At 42.1% G+C, this 9,278-nt stretch overlaps 1 long non-coding RNA gene across 1 annotated transcript; it reads left to right on the forward strand.

Annotated features, from left to right (window-relative positions):
• Positions 1 to 2,252: 2,252 nt before the first annotated feature.
• LOC119134343 lies at positions 2,253 to 7,386 on the forward strand. Its single transcript, XR_005100309.1, has 3 exons — positions 2,253 to 3,688; positions 3,775 to 3,873; positions 5,033 to 7,386. It is a non-coding gene; the product is annotated as an uncharacterized LOC119134343 (long non-coding RNA).
• The last annotated feature ends 1,892 nt before the right edge of the window (positions 7,387 to 9,278 follow it).

Raw genomic sequence — 9,278 nt, forward strand, 5'->3', positions numbered from 1 at the left:
ATTTGAGTGAAGTCATGATTTCACACGTGGCAAGAATCCCTCCTGAATTCACACAACAGTCTTTTCAGTTCCGCAAGGATGAAGGGTATTTTAAAGCACTAATTGGTCTTTTGGCAGCCTTTGTGTGTTTTGCCCTCAATCCACAGAAATTCAGCATCAAACACACGCTATGTGAGCTGGGTCCAAGATGTTTTTCAGACGGCGTATTGAGGTTTTAGTTAGCACAGGAAGTGACACAGTGCTGTTTGTCACCGTTTCCTTGTATGCGTTGGTGACAGAAGCACATCTGCCTCACATCTCACGTGGCAGGATCCTGTTCCTGTCACCGATACCATGAAAGCAATCGCAGATCATAACAAAACCCTATTCAAAGGCTAAAAGCAGGACACGCTCAGCTAAGCTTCACTTGGGCATCTTTCCACACAATGCAGCTCTTTTAAATCCGGTTGGGTGCACCCTTGGTAATAACTGGTGGGAACCAGTGTGATGCAACTGGGTTTGAATTCATGACAGTACACATCGGGAGGCTTTAGCCGCCAATGCCTGCAGCTTTATAAATAAATCATCTCAATTGAGCGAAGTGCAAACCTTCAACAATAAAGGAATTTTCCTCCCTGATGGGTGAGTCATCGTTCAGAGGGAAATAGGCCAACATTCTGCGCTGTCATGCGTTCAGCCATCAATACCGAAAATAAGAAAAGCTGCCTGACAATAGGGCTAATTGATGAAGATTATGCAGCAGAAAGGAGGAAGCCACGGTGATGTGATTCATTATGACCATCTGCTTTCTCACATTAACGCATTGATGAGCACAACTAGAGCACCAGACTCCATACGAAATTTTTGTCGCAGGCCACAAGTCTAGTTATGGTTTCCCTCAGAGGGCCGTTATGACTGTGAAACCATATACAGCAAATCTATTGCATCATTGTCTCATCATATTATTACAACAACAATATCAACAACAACAACTTGATAGATAACTTTCTGAAGTCAAACGTGAAAGAAATTAGTGCCAATGAGTGCCTAATTGTATGGCGCAAAGCGGCTCGAGCATTAAAAGGCATAGTGACGCACCATACTGCATTAATCCAATAAATAAATAAATAAATAAATAAATAAAATGAGTCAATAGCAACAGTAGAATAATGTGCATAATCCGTAAACCTTGGGCAGATTTGGGTGCAATTTATAAATGCAGTTGTTGCTTACCCCACAAATGCATGTTTGTGATGAATTTAAATAAGAAATAAACCAGCTTTCCAATAATACAAAACTGATTGGCAAGAGAAATGATTTAGTGGATGCAAACTTAAAAACTCTTAGTTATGTTTACATATAATAAAATATATCTATACTTATTATACTGAACATTAAACAACCAGTGGTAATAGAAAAATAGCATGGGAATCGTGATACTGGGTTGTTGAAAAATTCTGGCAATAATAAGTAGAGGGTTAGGTAACTAAATACAACAATAGTATGATAGACTTCAATATGAAAATATAACTTAAGAACAAAAATGAAAAATCTCACGAAAACAACTTGCCCCACAACCAGAGTAAAAATTTTATATTGACAACCTGTCTAAATTGGAATAGATTTTGCATGCTGCCTACTAAACACGATGTCTTCAATGTACATGCTGACAACTCGCTCATGTTAGCATCATGAAAAATGTCCAGGCTGCTTGTGCCAGCATTATATCAAGCCAGTGGACCATCTGAATGATTTAGTAACTGCTACTTTAAAATAAAATGACACCTTTGTGTTCTAGAGCAGCCTACCCTCAACGTGGTCTAATTTGAGACCACCTCACACCTCACTCTGTGAAATTCTAATCAAATGACAAGCTAATAACATTTATCAGTAATCCTGACACAAAGGCGTGACACAGGGCTCCTGGGAAAGCTTTTTTAATCATTATAAATTGTCTCGGCAGCAGTGTTAAAATGTCACTGGACCAGCATCAGTGGATCAAACTGAGTCCTGCTTTCTTCCAGATGGAATTAATGAAAGACTGATTCTAAATGTGTGGGAAATGGTTTCCTATGGGACACCTGACCTCAGTTTTCTTGTTTTAATCATCGTCAACATTTGATCTGGACTCATTACCGCAAACAGTTCTCGTGTGGTTATTTGGCATGGAAGAGGGATGATCATGGAGCTATTAGATTGTAGAGTGAAAACCCAAAATATCCCCAGCCCAAGGAGAAGCATGTGGGGACAGATTCCTTTTAAAGGGGAAATTACACATTTAACACGGTTTTCTGATGTCTTACTCAGTCAAAGGAAAAAAATGCCCTTTAACTTCAAAGTTCAGGTTGAAACACTGGAGGAAGATCTGATACTTCTGAACATGCTTGAGCGCCTTTTATGGGGCGCGGAATAAAAATACGACATTAATTAAGCTGCATTGGAACTCTCTCTTCTCTCTCGCTCTCTCTCTCTCTCACATGCACACACACACACTCACTTGTTCACTTCTATCAATATTTGACGTTTGTTCACTTTTCTGGCCAGAACCACCTTGTCCACACAGTGACATCACATTGGCAGCATCAGCCCACAGGCAGCAGAGATACATTTGGGTTAAAAGCCCCAAACAGTCCACTGACACACAGACTGCACCAAGCAAATCCGCTTATTACAGCTGTCAGGAGGCCCGTTCTGTTCCGGGGTCCGTTTCAGTTAGAAGTGCCATGAAGAAGTCTGCTTATTTCAGGATGTTACACAATAGCGGTGAATAACAGTCATCTCTAACCACAAACTGTTAGCACCCTGGACAAGACAGATGTGAAAGTTGTAGCGCAATGAATGTAAGATATGAGAAGTTGGGTAACGGTGTTGTGTGGGATGACTTTGGACAAGATTGTAGGTGCGTTAATTCCACACAATGATGCAAGATGAAATCTGACCGCTTGGGAGAGCAATACACAAAACTGTTGTGTGGCCTTGTCCTCTGAGTGTTTTGTTGTAAAAATTCAAAATGAAATTATAATTGATATTTAAGTATTTAAAAACAGGAAGTTGTTTTTAAATAAAAAAAAAGAAAGAGAATGGCCATGATGCTTTTACCAGCAGAGGCACAAATATTGGATGACACTTGAAGCAACATGAGGCATATGAATCACGCCTGCCATGATGCGGCCCAGAGCTGCGTCTCTTCGCCCTCATCTGGTGCACAGCGTTCCTGCTCTGCTGCCAGGTAAACCACCCCGAGCGTACGTGACACAAATGTCATTTGCTTCGGCTTTCTCCTTCAATTTTCCCAACGCGCAATCCACCCGCCCCATCCTCCTTCTTTGCGACTTGGAGAAGCCAGCTTTATCAGCGGGTGGAAATGCATGAGAGCCATCATCAAAGGCAATTCCCTGGTTTCCATGGAAACAGCCCACTTTAGGGGCGGCGGATCGGCGGAGGCGTGAGTCGAATGCCACGAGTTACTATGGAGACTGGACTGACAGCTTATATAAGTATTCAGCGTGAGTGTCTGGCACACCGAGCCACGTTGCGCAGTATAAATTAATGCTCAGAGTGTTTGCTCGCCTCTGTTGAAAATTACAACAATGTCATTTCAAGTGGCAGGCGGTCCCCGGTCCGCGCCACCACAGCCAAGGTCAGGCTAATTTCCCTTCCAATTAAGTCTGGCTTATCCAACCAACAGCTGTCAACTGCCATCTCCAAGGTGACACGTCAAATGAACAAAAATAGCCACTTGTGGACATGTTGTCTATATTGTCTTACATGTGCTTGTTCGTGTTTACGTTAAAGACCACCCAACATTGCAGTGGACAACTTCTGTGTTTTTTTGCAGACCAAACACAGGAAGAACTCACGAGACTAGACCTCCATCCAGGTAAAAAGACTCTGGTCAGTACAATAACACAAAGGACTGCTATCTATCTATTTAATTTATCGATCTATCCATCGAGCTCCCTTGGCATCGATCTGATGAACTGGCGTGAAAATAATGTCTTCACGTTTGGTCCAAAGTTTCCCTACTTTGTACAGAGGAAAGAAATAAGATGCAAAAAAGGAAGTCTGATCATTTATTAGCTATGAACACATCCACCAATAACTTATGGTTTCCCAAACTGAGGTGCAGAGTGGAAGTAGGCCAATGATGTCCATCTTATCTGAAGTGCATAAAATTTATTATCATTCATCTTTGTATCATCTTACTATGTATATTGACCCATCTGAACGGCTCCTTTTAAGTCTTGATTTCAAAAAGCTTCTCTGTCGTTTGTATATGTTTCGCTTTCATCTCCGGCGCACGCTAATACTACAGCACTGCTGCACCGCAGCTGCTCTGACAGACCACCAAATAAGGTTCTTATTTGAAGAGTGAGCAATCACACGCTGTTTGCAAAAATAGCTTCTTGACAGAGAAACACATTTGAATGTGTGGTAAACAATTACAAAAGCCATGTGATTGTTTGCGTGAATAAATGTGCCTATTATCCATTTCCTGTGACTCACATTATTACATGAAAAATCACATCAACAATCAAACTTTCACCAAACATTATCAAGATGTGACTTCCTGGATCCAGCATCAATGTGAGCGTATTCGCCGAACATCCAAACATTTCACACGGCTCATCTTTTTCACCGGATGTACAGTATAGGCATTTTTGGTCTCATAAACAAGTAGGCCTGGTTAAGATCAAAACCACGTGTTGCTAATCCTGCGGGGTTTTCTCAACCGCCCTTGAGACTGTTAGAAGATGGGCGGTAGAGACACACTAGTGAGGAAACCACAACATAACAAATGTTGTACTACTAAAAATGTCACACCGGCTTGAAACGAGCAGTAAGACTCATTCAGCCAGTGTAGGCCTGAACATAAAGACTTCCTCTTCTTGAGGTGATACAAGCAGGCCACATTTCATTTAACCCAACATCCATAACGAGGTACATTTTCGATGTCGGAACAATAAAAATGATCAGTTCATCATGATTATGAGGTCAGTGGTTGATCAGCATCAGCTGCCCTGACTTTTTTTTTTCTCTCTCTGTTTTCCAGATGAGATTTCTTCCTTGCAACCGCATTCAGGATGTTTAGTCAATGAGAGAAAACCACGGATATTTTGGCCATTGCCTCAATCCGTCCATCAATATTCTCGAGCTGATTTCGAGGCAGGATACACCCTGGACTGGTCGCCAGACAGTGGCAGCCACACTCTATCCATCCATAAAGTAGTAGTTTGACTCTTGTCCTACCTTTATTATCAATTTAAGAGACATTGCCCTGAACAATAAAAACACTTGGACCATCTAAAGCACTTTTGTTAAAAAAGAGAGTTTTGGATGAACCTTGCACAGCTCTACTTCTCTAATCCAATTAGTATCTCCTGCTGTTTTGTTAACAGACACACTGCAATCATTGCCTCCTCCCAACAACACCGCAAGGCCTTATGAAACACTGAGCCAACAAGCACTTTCCCTCCATAGATCGAAGCTACAAATGAGAAAAATAATCACATGACCACCAACGTCGTGGCAAATGCTTCCACCGATTACAAACAAGAACTTGAATTTGAACATGGGCTCGAACATGCTACATGGGCAACATAACTGGCCTACACATTACGCCCTTGGCATTCAACATTATCGTTAAAACTGATGTGTGACTGTTCTAACAACAGTTGTAAAAAGGTTTTACTATCTCACACTATGGCCATTAAGAGAGTCAACAAATCTTTTAAAGGTGTTGTGGTGGCAACCTGGAAGGTATTTCTTCTATTTCCCTGATTTCCTTTTCAGTTCTTCAAGGCTTTAGTGTAAATTGGTAATGCATGCAGTGTCTGAGAGTCGCTCGAACCTGGCTGACTGGAATAGTAACTATTGCACGCGACTATAATAGCAGGGACAGATGGCAGGAGGGAAAAGCCGTCTGACTGCGGCCAGGGACATGCTCTACTAAGTGAGCTAAGTGAGAAGAATGCGTTGTGACACCCCTCCGGGGCACCTTGTGAACAGCGTGACAGCGGCATGAAAGCGTCAACATGCCAGTTTTCACAGTGAACTCCTCTTCTGTTCAGCCCTGCCAAGACTCACGACAACTTCCTTTTGACTCCGACACTACAGCAAAGACTTGCAATGACGTTGCTTGAAGTGTTGGTGCAATATTTCACCATGGGGAAAAAAAGAATGGGGATTTTTTTTTTCCGGGTCTAGAAGGGAAGAACTAATACATCTCTGGATAAAGGATAAGCCCGTGTGGTGTTTGAATTTGGTTTCTCACACGTTGGCAGTGTCAGAGTTGTTGCATCATATCTTATTCAGGTGAGCACATAATTATAGCTGTATTGTGGTGCAGCAGAAAAATTAGATATCCGTAGAGCTCAAAAACATCTCTAATTGTATAATTGCTTTGTATTTTTAGTCAACAGTCATGTTTATAAGCTGAAACCAAGATATTTGATTTGGCAAAGAGATTATTTACAGACAGAAACAGGCACACCCAGTCATCTGTAAACAAATTGTTAATGCCACATGCATTTCTAAGGAAGAAGTCTCTTTTGCCAAGATAAAATGACACTCGTACTTTGCGTATATTTTGTATCAAGGGTTTGTTATTTTTGACAGTCGGGAACATGCGAGAGTTGGGAATTTTCGTCACGCCTCGCGTGCAACCATAAAGTGAATAAGCACCTCCAGCTATAATCAAAATATCAGTCTGGAAGAAGGGTGAATAAATAATGCAATATCTTTAGAATTTGCTTCTTTCACCGAGCAAGAAAAAAATCTTCTTGGTTTCACTGCCTGCAGCCAAATACTTTGCTTGCCTGGCACTGCTGCATTCTGCTTCTAAAGCGATGATGCAGTGCTCAAAGATGTGTTTTTCTTTCTTTTCTTTTTTTTTTTTGCCAAACCGTCACGTATGATTCGACACACGAAAAACAAACTTGAGAAACTCTGCATGAACTCCTCTAGCGCTGAAAACTGAAGCGAGACATCAAAGCGGTTTCAGAATGACTAAAAACAGTGATATCTCTGAGGCAATAAACACGTCATTTGCATGTGCGTGTGGCATTTTGTAGTCAGAAGATCACACAGTTTTGGAGGTGGGGACTGAGGCTGAGAGGCTGAATGCTGCTGGCAGCACTTTGCCCGCCATTACGCTTGTTCATTGAGGCAGTCAAACAGATTGTAGCGATACGAGGCTGGAAAGAAGGGAGCAAACTCGAAATCTCATCCCCGTTACAACAAACTGCACCACTTAGCAACAAGTAAACATTTCCACAAACATCGTATTACAGGATGATTCCATGACCTCAACCTGGTACTGCTTCTTTATCTTTAACATCTTGACTGTTTAGTCATATTTGAAAGTATCCAGATTCGTCGATTCTGTAATGTTTTGCAATACATTCTCAACTGTGGGTCCGGGACTCTTCAGGTTTAATATGGGAGAATGTCAAGATCTCGAGGACAAGCCCCATACTTAAGTTTCTATCAAGCAGGAGAGTTCCCTTTGGTTTAATATTGTATAGTAAACTGACAAGGAAGAGTGAACATTATTATCATATTATTGCTTCTTTGGAGGGGAGTGAAATATTTAGTGGCAAACCATCATTTTCTAAATATCTTGTTGAGTCTAGATTGTAGTCAGTGTTTTTACACAATGCAATAATGGTGAGTTGTGTATCAGCCCCTGGCGCGCGCCTCTGACTGGGGGGAAATCGACACTCAACTGGCCCCAATTGCCTGGTTGCTAAGCTACCGGCCTCAACAATTGATGTTTTGTCAAATGTCAGACATAAGTGTTCCCCAGCCTTTCTGACATCCTGCCTCAACCCGATGTGTCTCCCAGGAGGGCAACGTGATTTTAAATTCACGCCCACAGCGAGTTTTTTTTTTTCTTTCTTGACTCAGATGCTGCAATGTTCCCTTATCTACAAGCGCCGCCATACCTGAGTGTCATTGGCAAGCCCTTATCTTCCTCTCTACATGATCTACAGCACCTGCTGCCTGTCACTGATAGATGTAGCCAATAGTAAATCCAGCCAGGCTGTCCACATCAGAGCCAACACGTTCCACGATTCAGCAGGATTACATGTTGTGGAAAGCAAATCAATGACAAGTCTCAGTTTCCATCATGGCAAATGTTAAGGGGAGTGCTCATTGTCGCCCAACATTGAGATTCACCGTGTTTTCCTCACTGATCCTCTCGAATCATGCAAGAATTTGTCAGAAAATAAACACGCAGTGTCGACAAATGCACACAAAGCCTTTTATATTAGCGATCAAAATGAACCACAAATAGACCGTCATTGTGGTCTTGTCACAGCAGCTCACACGCAAAGGAGATAGACGCCGTTAACCACTTTGGTGTGTGCGCGCTTCACACTGTTGCTCGTCAACAAGAAAATGTGGCGGCCTCAGCACCAATTTGTCAGCTCGCCTGGATCGCTCTTAAAATGGTGTCATTATCACAGCAGGAGCAAGATAACCTGACGTTTCCAGGCTTACCTTGGGCCACACAGTCACTGTCACAGCCATAAACGCATTACAGACATGTGCACATCGGTCATACGGCTCGGGGCTGAATGGCCAGTCGGACTGACCCGGGATCAGCAGCAACACTTACATGAGGGTCAACACAGATTAGTTGCAGAGTGCACTCAAAGCTAGCCAGCCAGAATGACTTCCTAAATGCATCCAATGGTAGGTCTGTCACTTTTCCCTTCACAGTTCTCCCCTTGATGCTTTTTTCCATCGGTGGGACTATTTCGAGGAAGCAAATACAAGATTGCTATCATCATTTTTGGTGTTTCGTGTTAGTGTTTCTAAGTTTGATTGCTCCATTCAATCTATCTTGGTTGGTGCACATCCACAGGAGAAGGAATTGGAGTCGCTAAAATGCAGGGGAAAAGTGGCAGTTTTTTGTAATGAAATAAGACTAAATGTATCCTTAGATTTGGTGTTTGGGTTGATTCCCGATGTAACGACTTCTCTTATTTAAAGCAGTACACCTCTATCAAACAATATTCCTCAAAATCTAAACTTTTGTTTTTTTATTCAGCAACATGGTGAAGCTACTCATCATTCTGTCTCTTTTTGTTGTAATTTTTACAGAGGCGAGCCTCTGTTTCTGGAGGGCGCTGTACAGTTCACAATGGGGGTAAACTATAGTGTGTGTGGGGGCGGTGTTTGTGTGTCTGAATGAAACAGCATGGGAGAAGAAGAGGAATTGGGAGGGGGGTGAATATCGTGTCAGGCTTTTTAGCTGAGAGTCTTCTTGTGTTGATGAATAATTGAGCTGT

This window comes from Syngnathus acus, chromosome 15, assembly GCF_901709675.1.
Source record: "Syngnathus acus chromosome 15, fSynAcu1.2, whole genome shotgun sequence".
Lineage (NCBI taxonomy): Eukaryota > Metazoa > Chordata > Actinopteri > Syngnathiformes > Syngnathidae > Syngnathus > Syngnathus acus.